We start from the raw sequence: 15,425 nt of genomic DNA, 5'->3' as shown, positions 1-15,425 counted from the left end.
AGCCTCCCATCCTCCCTGCCCCTAAGCTCTAGTACAGAGGGTTCTTCCATCTCCATCGTGGAAGGTTTTCTCTGGGCATGGCCACTACCCTGACCCAGGGGGATGGTTTGTCCTACCGTCTCACACCCCCCAGAACACACATATTGAAAAGTGGAGTCTTGGGCTGGAGAGATGGCTCAGAGGTTGAGAGCACTGGCTGTTCTTCCAGAGGTCCTGAGTTCAATTCCCAGAAACCACATGGTGGCTCACAACCATCTATGAGATCTGGTGCCCTCTTCTGGTGGGCAGATATACATGCAGACAGAACATTGTATACGTAATAGATAAATAAATTTAAAAAAAAAATCACCAAAAAGAAAAGTGGAGCCTTTGGGAAGCAATTGGCCACTTAAGAGGGATTTGTGCATTTTTCAAGAGTCTTGGCTGAAGGGTCATGAGCTCCTGATCAATCGGGAATGGACTGGTGACCCCCAGAACAGACCGTCAGAAAGCTGGGTCACCCTTGTCTTCTGTCCCCTCCATTTGTGCCTCTTATGCCTGTTTTTTTTCTACTGGGAGTTGATGTAGTGTGATACCCTTTCTGATACCACAGTCTAAGACAACTGTTCTCAACCTGTGGATCGTCGGGAAATGCATATTTCCAATGGTCTTTGGAACTGAGACACTGCTCAGTAGCAAACTGCAATTCCGTAGGAGCAACAAAATAATTTTATGGCTGGGGGTCACCACAGCATGAGGAACTGTGTTAAAGGGTCACGGCATTAGGAAAGTTGAGAATCACTAGTCTTTCCAGCCTCTAGAAAATGCTATGAAGTTTACTGTGAGTCAAGTGTGTATGCATTTGTGACTCAATGTGTCCATCATGTGTGCAAGTGTGTATGTGTGTTTGTACCTGCATGTAGAGGGAATTCCAGGCTTTACAACGTTGTCCTCTAGGGCAGAAACACCAGTTAGAAGCCAGTGAAACAAACTTCTCCCTTAAGGGCCCCCCAAAAGCCTAAGGCCTTCCCTTAAAGCCATGGAGCAAAACCAGGAGAGCTTGCCACCTAGGCAGATCCCCTCCCCTGCTCAGAACTCCTTGCATTGCTAAGGGCATTTTGAAGTCCCTTAGAATGTCACTCTTGCAAGCCCCACCCTTGCTGGAACCCTGGAACGCATCCTTGAGCCATGGGGGCAGATGTAGCCCCCAGTATCCTCTGTCATTGCCGAACAAGTCTCCAGGTCTGTTCTGGGGGCTGGGGGCCACTTACAGCTCACCAAAAGGTGCCAAGAGATCATGTAGCAGTATCAATGGTAGCCCAGAGAGCAGAGGCTTGTCAGAGCAGAAAGAAAACAGCCAGACTTTCTCACAAAACTACCCCCTCACCCCACGCCCAGTCCAGAAGCTCTGCATGGGCTGACCGCTAAAGATCTGAACAGCAGTGGCCCAGGCCGGACCCAAGGGACCCTTCTTACCTCCTTGGCGTGTGGGGACCCATTTGCCTTACAGTCACCCGAGGAGTATTTTTTTTAAAAGAAGTATTATATATATTTATGCCAGAAGAGGGCATCAGATCCCACTAGAGATGGTTGGGTGCCACTATGTGGTTGCTGGGAATTGAACTCAGGATCTCTGGAGGAGCAGCCAGTGCTCTTAACCTCTGAGCCATCTCTCCAACCCCCCCCCCCAAAGAAATACTTTTATCTGTAAGTCTCCAGTAAACTGTATTCTGTCCACGCTTGGGTCTGTTCACCTTTCTCCATTTTCCTATCACCTTGGGCCAGTTCTCATATACAGAATATAGCCATGTAAGCTTCGCCACAGAAGGACCGTGTACACTTTGGCCAAAGGAATCTGGTGTTGATGGAGGTCTCAGGCTATTGGTTGGAGTGTTGCGAGAACTCTTTCCCTGGGGAGATATGAACAACGCCTATCCCTTCCTCCTGAACTCCCAACACAAACCAAAGTCCTGTTTTGTCACATTCACCATGCAGAACCGACAAGTTTATTGGGTTTACTTACAGAGCACTGGTGACCCCAAAGCGGCACTGCAAAAATCTTTACCCAGGATGGATGATGGCTTCCCCATAGCTGCACAGAAAAAGCCTTCTCTCCTAGTTCTCCCCAGTCTTTCCCCTTCTAGAGACCTCAAGCAATTAGGGTAGAATTTCCTGCAAGTGGCTGGGAGGAGTGACCAGAAACTCAGGTAAAGGTTCAATGACTTTCCCTGTATCTTTCTGGTCTCATAAAGATGGCAGCACTTTGGCTCATAAGATAAAGACTTATAACACAAGCAGAACAGAGGGAGTGGGAAAACAGTTTTTCCCAAACCCTCCTTAGTAGACCTCATTCTACAGTAGTGAAAAGGGTACTAGGTTCAAGATCCAGTTCTCACATGACCTCTCTGGATCTTCTCCTTGTGGTTAACAAGATGTTAACCTCTGTCCTGCCCCCCTCCATGGGGCTTTGTGGGTTTAAGTACATCTAAATACAGCCTGAGTTTGTCTCTCTGGGTCGCGGCTAATTGTCTGTGTCCATGACACCCCTCTGTCAGCACGGAAAGGCAACAGGGAACGGCTGGAGAAATAGGAGCTGCGTCCTACTGTTGATGGTAGTTCCTTTCACACATACAGCAGACATCCTGCCATGTACCACAGGTCGGGACAACCTCTCCCATCTGACAACAGGAAACAGAGGCTCGCTAAAATCAAGGCGTTAGAGGTACACCAGGCAGGGGTGGGAAAGTTGGGAGTGACATCCAGGTAATCACTGAAAAATAACGATACCTGCTCTGCCCATCAAACACTTTCTACATTTCTGGCTTGGAAGGGAGGAGGTTAGAGGTCACAAGAATTCAAGACCCAAAGGAGGAGAAGGAGGAGCTAGAAATAGAAGGGCTTCTTAAGTTTCAGGTACAGGTTACACCTGCTGTAACTTCTGGTCCTCCATTCTCACGGAGGAATGGGAAGGTGCTACTGTCATTGTCTGCCACCAGGCAGGTACCAGAGCTGAGACTCAGGAGTTAGGGTTTTTGGTCTACGGCAGTGGTTCTCAACCTATGGGTCGCGACCCTTTTCGCAGAGGTCGATATATATATATATATATATATATATATATATATATATCTCAGATATCCTGCATATCAGATATTTACATGTGATTCATAACAGTAGCAAAATTACAGTTATAAAATAGCAATGAAAATAATTTTATGGCTGGGGTCACTACAACATGAGGAACTCACTGTCTTCAAGGGTCGCAGCCTTAGGAAGGTTGAGAACCACTGGCCTTGGGTGATGTAGCAAGCACTAAAAAAGGACTTGAGCCTGAGGGGTTAGGGTCATGGTTGTTCTCCTGACCCTGCCATCAGTGTTCACTTGACATCCTTGTCTGGCCACTCCTCCTCAGAACAGTCTGGGAAAGTCACTGTGGGACATCACAGAGATGCCCCCATATGGAAGACAGAGCCATTCTCAGGAAAAGCCTGGCCTCCTGTTCTGAGACAAGGACAAGAGGCAGGGCAGGAGAATCTGGATGGAGGGGGGAGGGCCTTGGACTTCCCACAAGGCAGGGCACCCTGACTTCTCTTAGGACTGGAGAGGGAGAGGGAGGGGGAGTGGGGGGAGTGGAAAGGAAATGGGAGGATGGGAGGAGGTGGAAATATTTGATAAATAAAACATAAAAAAATATTAATAAAAAATATAAAAAAGAGAGGCAGGGCAGGATGTAGAACTTGGAACAGAGCCAAGGCCAGCGGCTTTACAGCACGGACCCTGGCCCTGTAATCCCTTCCTCACAGCCCACCTCTTCCCATCCCCCCCGCTCCGCTCTGCTCCCCAGCTTTCTTCTGTGGATTAATTAAGCAACCCTTGCATCTTTGACTTGTGGCTCTTCAAGGCCTGGCGGACACAGCTGGAGACCTTGCTTGTCCAGGCCAGGTCTCCGGTGATGAATAGCTGTCATCCTGCAGCGCACTGGAGCTCTGGACCCAACTCCACGAAGTTTTGCTCAGTGGCTTCTCTTGCCTTCCTCCTTTAAAGTCTCGGGGAGGCGAGGAAAGGACTGTGCGGGTCCTGCGGCGCCCCGGCCCCACCCACAGCCCGGCAGATGCCCACCTTACCCCGTCTTGCTGGCAGGCACAGTGGCACGCCCCAGCATCTCAGCGGCGATTGCCAAGCTGCGGCGGTTTCCGGGCACCCTCCCCGAGTGCTTCGGGACTGGCACTTTTAATCCACGTGATTTCTCGGCAGCCGCGGCGGGTTCCATGAACTGGCGAACAGCGCTAAGAGGCCACTTTCAGTTTCGCACCGAGCGCGGTGGAGCAGGCGTCGAGTTGGTGAGTTACCTGCCCAGATGGGGGCGCGGATGGAGATTATGGGTTCGAATTCCTTGCCAAGAGGGAGGAGGGGGTGCCAGAGGCCCGGTGGGGGACACATGGACAGATGAGTGGGTGGGCACTGGTGGCTTAGCAAAATGCTGTCAGTCACTGCAGTTTGGGGGCAATAGAAAGTGGCAAATTGGGGAGTCACTCAGTCTGGGGAATATGCTATATGTCTGTACGCCCCTTCTCCAGGGCTACACCCGGCATCCACTGGAACCATCCTTCCTTGCTTTTTTTTTTCCTTTTCAATTTCCATTGCTTTATTAATAATCACAGAAATCCACCTGTTTGTTCCGATTCCGAAATTTCAGCCTAAAATAAAACAAAACAAAAATGAACATCCTTTCTTAATACATTTGTAGAATAGAGTTTGGCTGAGCCATAAAAGCTTGCCGTAAAAGCCTCCTGCCATTCTCCAACAGTCGCCAACCTCAGGTTTCCCCATCAGCTATGTTTTCTAACGAATGTCCGATAGAGAATCTCAACAGAAATAGCTCAGAGTGTCCAAAAAGACAGGAATCTTTTTTAAAAAATAGAATATTCCGTTAAAAAAAACCCTCAACTATTCTTTAAGGTCTTCATCTCTTTTTTAATGATCACTGAAACTTACCAGGTGCAAGAGTAGGCCTTGGTAGTCTTTTGTTCCTGGTCTGCCACAATGCCATGTGGGTTTCACTCAGAAAAGTTGGAGTTGGGAGTTGCGGAAGTGGCCACTTGGGAGGGTCCTGCAGAGCCCCCGGTCTTCAGTACTGTTTGCATGTCTTGTTGGGATTCTTTTAAAAAGATGGTGTGGGGGCTTTGCGTGTAAAAGGCATTTTGAAAATTGACTCCCGTGATTGGGAAAAAGGCCAGGGAATGGCAAAGATGGGTGTGTGTAGCCGAGCCATACCCGGAGCTTCCTCTTTCCCCGTCACTTTCTTTCTCTCTAAGGGACAAGGAAACCTGGAAAACCACCGGGTTCTAGCTCGGTGGTAGATCAGACCCTGTGTTGAGTCCTGGGCACCACGGAAATAACGCAGGAAGCCTAATCTCCCACCAGAGAACAGAGCAGCGTGATAGCTGATGATTGGGGTTCATAAGCCCCGCCCCCGTACTTCCTTCGGCTCAGTCCCCAGAGTTTACTCCTGGGGGCTCTCAGCCCTGTGCCCTTGCTGAGTGATCATGAGCTAACAATTGCGTCTCTGGGAAGTTTGATTTCCCATCTATAATACAGGCATAATGGATAGTTCAAAATTTGTCTCATGGATTGACCAAGCAAAAGTAGAAATAGTGCTTGGCCCCAAGAACAAGGAACCTTGGGTCCTGATGGGACAATTCCAGAAGCTTAGGAAATGCCACAGTCTGCTTAGCCCAGGGTCGGCCAGCTTTCAGAAGCTAAGTGTGATCAGGTCTAGAACTTGGATGGGACCATCTGCTTAGGCTTGACCCCTGACTAGCTGGAGATCAGCAGGGCCTGACCAGTGTCCTTGCACCCCAGCACACCTCCCTCCTTCCTCTGAAAAGAACCCAGCAAAATGTCTTCTCCCCTCTGTTATGCTGTGTGTTGGGTCCCCTAAGGAAGACATGAAGTCCTGACTTCCACTGCCTCTGAATGTGACCTTATTTGGACAGAAGGTGGCTGCAGAGAGTTAAGATGGGGTTGTAGGGTAGGCCCAGTGTGACTACTGCCTGGTCATAGAAAAGATCAACATGTCAAAACAGACACCTTGGGGTGGGCGGTCACGGTGGGGAGGCCAAGACTGCAGCCACAAGCTGAGAAAAAAAAAAAAATTCCAGCAACCGCCCCAACTGGAAGAAGGAGGGCTCCTTTCTAATGCCTGCAGAAGGGCCTCTGCCCACTCCTGGGTGCAAACGTGCAGTCTGCAGCCAGCCGAGAGCAAAACACTGCTCTTTCCATCAGTGCTTGATGGGGCTTGGTTACCACGTCATCTCAGCATCTCATCTGTATCACCAGCAGAGAACTGGGCAAGTGCAGACACTTAACGAAATTTTAGGGGAGGGGTGTGGCTCAAGAGTTTGCCTGGCTTGCAGAAGAGTTGGGTTCTCTGCTTGCCACAGATGACAAACAAAAACAAGTCTTTGTAGGTGTTTTCAGGATGCAAAGCATGGTCTCTTTTCACCAGATCTGTTTCTGTGAGTGCGGGCTGACAGCCTCCACCCTGTTTGGCTGGGACTAATTCTGCAGAAGAAACATAAGTTAGAAGCAAAAGAGAATAGATCTTCCTGGCTGCTGGGGCAAGGGGCTCAGAGAGCAGGAGCAGAATCTGTGGAGTTTACAGGCCCTAAGAGCACCTGCGTAAAACAGGCAGAAGGGGAGGCAAATAAGTGTCCCTGACTGCTTGTGGAACTTGTCACCCTTAAATGGATGTGATTGTAAAGCTGGCACGTTAGCTCCAGTTTCTAGGTCCCTGGAAGCTGGTAGAGTTGACGTGGCCCCCAATCTTCTCATTACGGGAACCCCGAGTCTTCCATTCTGAGGATCTCAGAAATGGGGGCAGAGGACTCAGTTTTTCTGGTCACCTCTGACTGCAGATTCTTCCTCCTCTCTGTCATTGTCTCAAACCAAGACTTGGACAGACCCGGTTCTCTGGGTTGGGAGACCAGAGGAAACCTGATTTAACTGGTTCTTCCTGTTGGTGCTGCTTCCAATACCTCTTCTGTAACTCCTCCCAGGGGAATCTTTTCCACAGAAGCTTTGGCCACCCTCTGTCTGGCACTGATGATGGGGTGAAAGGGAATTAATTACATGGAGCTGATAGACACAGGCCCTCTAGCACCAGGTTTTTCCATGTGTGTATCATATTGTATTTTTTATTTTTAAAACAATCTTATCTTACACACCAATCCCAGTTCCCTCTCCCTCCCATCCTCCCGCGCCACCCACCTTCTCTCCACCCCACCCCCATCCACTCCTCAGAGAGGGTGAGGCCTCCCATGGGTAGTCAACAAAGTCTGTCTCATCACTTAAGGCAGAGCCAAGGCCCTCCCCACTATATCTAGGCTGAGCAAGGTATCCCTGGTTTATGCCCTAGGGATAAATCCTAGGGAAATCCCCAGGAATCCACAAGGATGACCCCAGCTTAAGACCCTAAGCAATAGTGCCCCTAACTGCCCTTCCCCTATAATCAGATTGATGACCACCTTAATTGCCATCATGGAACCTTCATCCAGTAACTGATGGGGAAGCAGATGCAGAAAACCACAGCTGAGCACTGGGCCAAACTCTGTGAGTCCAGTCATAGAGAGGGAGGAGCAATAATATGAGCAAAGGGCCAAGACCGTGATGGGGAAACCCACACTAACAGCTGACCCGAGCAAGTGGGAAATCACTGACTCCTGACTAACAAGTGGGGAACCTGAATAAGACCTAACTAGACCCTCCGAGTGTGAATGACAGTTGTGTGGGATGGGCAGTTTGTGGGGCCGCAAGCAGTGTATCCATACTTTAATGGACTCAGATTTAAAAAAAAAATGAGATATCACTTGTTAAACTAAATAATACGAACAACTTGGTGACACACACCCAGTATTTAGGAGGCTGAGGCGGAAGCTTTAACAGAGGTAAGGCCGAGCCTGTCCTATGCAGTGAGATCCTGTCTCCAACTTTTTTTTAAATAAGTAATTTAATTTAATTAAGTAACAAATACATTCATAGTGTAAAGAGGTAAAAATCCAGCGACCCAGATACTTTCTTTGAAGACAATTGGTGTCACTGGTTTCTATGATGCCTTCTTCCAGAGTCTAATTGGGCCTTTGCAAACAGGTGCATTCAGGGTTTCCCTGCACAGTCAGCTTCATTAAATAGACTTTAGATTATACACCTATATAATATACAAATACACAGACATGTACGTATGTGATTCCACACCTGTGCACACATGTACACACCTGTATTCCCTCTCTCATAATGATAGTGTACTGTATGGAGTGTGTACACGGTTTTTTTTTATTCATTTAATGTGATAAGTAATCTTTATTTCCTCTCTATATACTTTTTATTTTGGTGCTAGGGACAAATGCAGGGCCTTGGGCATGGCAAGGGAGTGATTTTCCACTGAGTCCCGTTTCCAGCCCTCTTTATGGCTGTATGCTCTTTGCGAATAGAGAGCCCTGTTTCTGCAACTATATCCTGTACTTTGACCATATCTACATAATAAATGCATAAAATAATATGATTATGGTGTATATGTCTATCATTTTAGGCAGCTATATAAAAATCCAGGGTCCACAAATGAAGAAAAACATTCAGTATTTGTCTTTCCGAGTTCATCTTGTGCTCACTTAATCTGGTGCTTTCCAGTATTGTCTATTTTCTTGCAAACACCATCACTTGTTTTTCTTTTTTGGTGAACAAAATACCATTTTGTATGTGTATGTGTGTATGTTTGTTGGGCCTGTGTGTGTGTGTGTGTGCGTGTGTGTGTGTGTGTGTGTGTGCATGCCACATTTTCTTTATCCATTCTTTCGTTGACGAACACCCAGGCTGACTCTACAGCTTGCCTCTTGTGATGCGGTGCACTAAACACGGATATGCAAGCATCTCTGGGGTGTGTAGTCCTTGAGGTATACAGGAAGTGGCACAGCTGGGTCATACAGTAACTCTATTTTTAGGGTTTTTTTGAAGTGCCTCTGTATTAATCTTTATGCTGGCTAAACTAATTTACACTCCCAGCCACTATACATGTATATATTTTTGTATGTATATGTTGATATATTCCTTTATTCTTGAAACCACAGCACTTGATGCTTTCTGAGTGACAGTCATTCTGTCTGGGATGAGAGGGGATTCATTGCTGTTTCAGTTTGAATTCTGACGGCTAAGGAAGTGAACCTTTTTACGTCCATTTGTCTTTTATCCTTCAGCTTCCAAAACTGATCGTCTTGTTTGGTTTTCTAGTATTTAGGGTTTTTAGGTTTTTGAGCTCTTTACATGTTCTATTAATCACCTACCACATGTACAAGTGAGAAAGCTTGTCTCCTGTTCTGTTAGTTCTGGTTTGTTTGTTTTTACTTGTTTCTTTGGCTGCACAGAAGCTTTTATTTCATATGGTCCTATTTCTCAGTTCCTAATGTTGTTTCCCATGCTATCGGGATTCCTTTCAGAAGGTCTTTGCCTAAAGCTGTCTCTTAAAGTGTTTGGTTGTGTTTTCTCTAATCTTTTCAGAGGTCAGGTCTTACATTAAAGTCTTTGTTCCAATTTTAATTTATTTTTGTGCGAGAGAAGAGAGAACTATCCAGAGAGCTATCAGGGAGCTGTTGTTGTATGGGTTCCTTTCTATATCCCTCCATTCATTTCAATCACTGGTGTGTGTGTGTGTGTATGTGTGTGTGTGTGTGTGTGTGTGTATACCAGCACCATACTGTTTTTGTTACTGTGGCTCTGTAGTATATATTAAAATCAAGTATATGCCTTTAGCTCATTCTTTTTGCTCAGGATAACTTTGGCTTTTGTTCTTCCAAAATTGTATATATATATAAGTTCTGTGAAGAATGTTAAAAGAATTCTGATGAGGATTGAATTGACTGTATAGATTATTCCCAGTAATATTGCCATTTTCCAGTATTAATTCTACCATTCCATGAGCATAGAGGTCTTTGATTTCTTTTTTTTTTTTTTTTTGTATTTTAAAATTATCAGTGTTCTAAAGTTTTATCTTTAAAGCTATTGTGAATACGACTTTTTAAAATTTCTTTCTCAGTGTGTTCATTATTGAATACAAAATCGACTGGCTTCTGTGGCATTTGCATCCTGTCACCACCTTGTCCAGTATTTGTCAGTTCTAAGAGTTTTCTGGTGCATTTGGTAGGACTCTTATGCAGGAGATCCTGTCATCTTCAGATTGGGATAATTTTACTTCTTCTTTCTCATTTGCATCCTTTTTTCTTTCTCTTGCTACTGTTCCAGCTAAAATTTTCAGTACGATATAGATTAAGTGTGGAGAAAGTGGACACCCTATTCTGTTCCTGGTTTTAGCAGAAATAGTTCGGATTTGTCATACAATGTTGGCTGTAGGTTTGCCATATCTAGTCTTTATTATGCTGAGATACATTACTTGTCTTCCTAACTTCTTCAGTGTTTTGTTTTTTGGTTTTTTTTTTTTGTCATGAAGTGATGTTAGATCTGTTAAAAGCCTTTTCTCTGTGTATTGATAGAATCCTGCAATTCTGTCCTTGAGACTGTGGCATTCGCTGATCGTCTTTGTTGAACCGTCACTGCATATTTGAGTGAAGACAGTTTGATCATGGTGAATGTTCTCTTTGATGTGTCTCTAACTGTGGTTTACTTGTATTTGTTGAGAAATTTTGCACCTATGTTTGTTAGAGAGATTAACCCATAATTTTCTTCTTTGTTCTGTGCAGTAAACATTGCTGGTTTTTAAACAAAACTCTTTTAGCTCTTTTGGGGAGAGGGGGTCCACCACCCAGCTCCCAAATTATCACATTATTCTTACTTACTTATGAATGCCCAACCTTAGCTTGACTAATTTCTAGCCAGCTTTTCTTAACTTAAATTAATCTTTTAAGTTTAATTATCTTTTGCCTCTGGACTTTTATCTTTATCTATTTCTGTGTTTCTTTGCTTCTTACTCTGTGGCTTGCTGTGTAGCTGGGTGGCTTGTTCCTGATGTCCTCTTCTCTTTCTTGTTTCTCGATCTTTTCTCCTCCGAATTCTCCTTCTATTGATCCTCTCTGCCTATCAGCCCCATCTATCCTTTCTCCTGCCTTGATATTGGCCATTTAGCTCTTTATTAGACCAGTCACGTGTTTTAGACAGGCAAAGTAACACAGCTTTACAGAGTTAAAGAAATGCAACATAAAAGAATGCAACACATCTTTGCATCATTAAATGTTCCAGAGCATAAACAAATGTAACATATCTTAAAATAATGTTCTACAACAGCTCTGTGTTTATATAGATTTGGTATTCAAGTACTACTGACTTTTAGTTTTATATTTCAAAACAGGGTCTAAGGTTTCTGTTTGTTTTTTGTTTGTTTGGGTACTGGGAATTGAATATAGGTCCTCATCTATGCTAGATAGGTTCTCTACCGCTGATCTACAGCCCAACCTCATGCATTATTTTGTTTTGATGTGTGTGTGTGTGTGTGTGTGTGTGTCTGTGTGTCTGTGTGTCTTTTTGTCTGTTTGTGTGTGTGTTGATACTGGCTTTTGAAAATGAGTTGAAAGTGTGCTTCCTTTTGCTGTTTTAAGGAGTATTTTGAGGAGTGTTGATGTTTGTCCTTCTTTAAAGGTCTAGTGGACTCCAGGAGTAAATCCGTCTGAGTCTGTGGGGTTTTTTTTCAGTTGAGCAACTTTAAAAAATATTTTATTTCATACTTTCTTTGTGTATTTAATTTTTATGACTCTTTGGTGGACAGAATATTTTTATTGCTGTTATAATTTTGTGTGTGCATGCATGTGCAAACACATGCACCCATGTCCATACCACATGAGCACAGGTGCCCTTGGGATCCAGAAGAAGCCATGAGATCTCTTAGAGCTAGGGTTCCAAGCAGTTGTGAGACACCCCGTAGGGTGCTGGGAGCTGAACTAAATTCCTCAAGTGTCCTCTGTACTGCTTGTATGGTGTTCGTAAATTCCTTCAGTGTCTGCTGCCCCAAGGTTTTCTTTGTATTTCTCCATCAATTTTGAAGGCTAGCTTTGCAGGATATAACAATCTGGGTTGGTAGTAATTGTCTTACAAAGCTTGAACTACATCTGTCCATGGCCTCCTGGCTTTTAGAGTTTCTGACCAGGAATCTGCTGCTGTTTTCGTTGTCTGAATTTTTATATAGCTTGATGATGTTCTCTGTGGCTTTCAATGTGTTAATTTTTGTTGCTGTTGTTGTTTTGGTTTTGGTCTCTCCGCTCACTGTTTTAACTATACTTTGATGTGGGGAGATTTCTCTACCTGAATGTACATTTAGATTTCTAGATTTTCTGCTTTGACTTTCCTGCACATATTTTCTTTCTTTTTTTAAAAAATCCTTTATTTATTACAATTATGTGTGCATATGTTGCATGTCTGGATGTGTGTGTCATAGCATGCATTATCATGCGTGCCATAGCATGCATGTAGCACACATGTCATAGCATGTAGCACATGTCATAGCATGCATGTATCATGCATGTCATCGCATGTATCATGCATGTCATAGCATGTATGTAGTATGCGCGTCATCGCATGTATGTAGCATGCATGTCATAGCATGTATGTAGAGGTCAGAGGACAGCTTGGTGGAATTGGTTCTTTCCTTCCACGTTAAGTGGATTTTGAGAATCAAACTCAGATCATCAGAATAGAACTGTGCAGCAAGAGCCTCTCAGCCATCTTGCTGGCTCTATTTCCTTTTAAAATATTTTATTAGCCTATAAGTAATTATACATAATAATAAGTCTTATTAGGATATATCATACACTTAAATAATATATTCGGGTCATATACACACACTCACTTTATCTTTTATCTCCCTTCCACCCATTAATTACTTTCTTCTTCCCAATTAGCCCTTCTACGTGTGTGTGTGTCCTGGTGCATTTCATTAGGGTTGTTTGCAGGAGCGCTGTGATGGCTGATACACAGCAGTACTTATCAGTGCCTATGCCTCTGAAGAAAGTGTCTTCCCCACCCCACCACCTTCAGCGAGGGCTGAGGCCACATCAGCACCAATCCTCCACCCCCTACTTCCTCTCACACTCGTCATCTCTTCTTTCACAATACACACTAAGCCTTCCAGCGCAAGTATAGATGCCCTATTTATAGTTGGGCCCTCAACATCTGCTTATTCTCAGTGCTTTGACAGGTGAATGAGTCTCTGCAGTCACCACTGACCACTGGGGGGGAAAAAGAGTTCCTTTGACCCAAGCTGACAGCAGCATTAATCTGATTCTGGGCTTTCATCTGGACTCTTGTTCTGTCCCCAGCTTCTAGAATGTTCCATTTTTTAATGAGTGTATTTCCTATGTTCTTAGATTGTGAATCTAATTTTTTAATTGCTGAAAAGCCTGAGGTGGTTTGTATTTGAGTGAAAGGCTGGCTATAACCTTCTCATGAGAGACACATGTAACATTTGAGAGAAGAAAGGCAGGGGACTGTGAACCCTGGTGAATGGAGTTTGGGAGAAGGAGGCAAAGCCAATGGCAAAAATGAGAGGCAGGGAGGGGAAGAGGGATGAAGAGAAGGAGGAGGAGGAGGAGGAAGAAGGGGAGGAGGAGGAGGAGGAGGAGGAAGAGGAGGAGGAGGAGGGCTGTCAAGTTGGCTTTTGTGTTCATAACTGCTTCTGCTCTGTGGATTTTTTGCATGTAACTTTACTCAGGAGCAGAATCCTGGGCAGTGTCACCACCCCTCCCGCAGGAGTTTCAGAACCCCGTGGGGGAGACTGTGCCTCCTCAGAGTGCTAGTTGGGGGGGTAGCTTGGTAACATCCGGACACACACGTGACTGCTGACAGAGCTCCACTCCAGTCCGTGCTGGGATTGCTTCCGCAGGCTCATTCTTTTTCTTTTTTCTTATTTTATTTTATTTGTAGTTTTTCACAACAGGGTTTCTTTATGTAGCTCTGGCTGTCCTGGAATTCACTTTGTAGACCAGGATGGCCTTGAACTCAACAGAGGTACACCTGCCTCTGCCTCCAGAGTGTTGTAATTAAAGCCCATTCTTAAGATAGACTTCTCAAGGTAGAGGTTGGCCTTTATTTGAAAATGTTTGAAACCAAGTTGCTAAATCCTGAAGATTGTATCAGTGGAGGGCTGCTGTGAGCCGCCCAGAGGCCCATCACATGGGCAGAGGGGTGGAGCCAAACCCATCCCTGTCAGCCTTAGTGGTCTCTGGGTCTTGTGCTGGGAAAGAAACCACCAGCTGTTTTATGTCCTCTCACTGTGATGGGCCGATCAGCGATCCTCTAGCTAAGGCCTCATCCAAGTGGTGTCTACCCAGTGAGCTTAGGCGGCTCATAAAGAAAAGAATTGTTCTCTTTTCAGTTCCTTTGTCCCATACCCTTATTAGTCACGGAGAAACTTCTCGGCCAGGTGTCAGGGCCTCTGTGAAGCACAGCAGTCAGAAGACTTAGCTCAGTCATCAGACTGGTCAGACCTCAGGTCAGAGCTGGGATCAGCAGCAACACCCACTTCATTTACATTGCTTCTGGCTTTTTTTTTTTTAATTACTTCAGTCCCCAGTGAATAATACTTTTAAAAAATTAAGTTAAAAGTGAGATGCTTCCCAGAACCTGGAGAAGTGGTGCTCTGGCTGTCGTATATGGTAGTCTTAGTATAAGATATGGGTTAAAAAAAAAAAAACTCTAGGAAATTGCACACATCCTTGAAGGCAGACTATGTGGAAGAGCCTGCTAGTTATTTCTGCAATTCATAGAACTTTCCAAATGATCGCGGCTATGCCTGTGGGCAGAAAGTAAAGTAAATCTACTGAAACAATCATTTAGTTTTAAGAGAAGATCATTGTGTTTCCATCCGGGCACAGTTCCAGGTTCATGGTTCATCCCAGGCTTATGTGCTATTATTTATTTTTTTAATGATGCTAGAGATAGAACCTGGAGCTGGCTGGCATGCCTGCAGGTGTAGACTATGTGTGCTTTAATACAGCATAGCTCATTTGGTGGGGGCATTCTAAAGATATGGCTGTGTCTATCCATAATCCATCACCTTCACACCCAGAATGCCATAACATTGTAACAATCTTATTGTGGATGTCTGGCTTGCTCAAACATGGCTGCAGGAATCTCCCTAGGCCAGAATCAGGTGCCTGCCTTTATTTGGACTACTGTGACAAGGTTCCATAGCCCGGGTGGCTTTATATGCTGCAAAAATGTATTTATCACTGTCCAAGAGGCAATGGTTGCGATGTCCAAAGTCTATGGTTGCAATGCCAACATGGTGTGTTCGAGGAGTCCCTTCTCTGGGCTGCAGACTGCCCACGTATTCTTTTCTATGCTTGTATTGTGGAAAGAGCATTGTAGAGCACACCGAGCATTTCAATAAGGAACAAATCCTACTCCTCAGCACCTCCTTGTGAACTAATTGCCTCCCCCATATCCACCCCAAACCA

Source organism: Microtus oregoni, unplaced genomic scaffold (genome assembly GCF_018167655.1).
Source record: "Microtus oregoni isolate MIOR12 unplaced genomic scaffold, Mior012 000004F_ref0000308, whole genome shotgun sequence".
NCBI classification, from domain to species: domain Eukaryota; kingdom Metazoa; phylum Chordata; class Mammalia; order Rodentia; family Cricetidae; genus Microtus; species Microtus oregoni.
The sequence above is the reverse complement of the archived record's forward strand: the minus strand, read 5'-3'. Positions refer to the sequence as shown.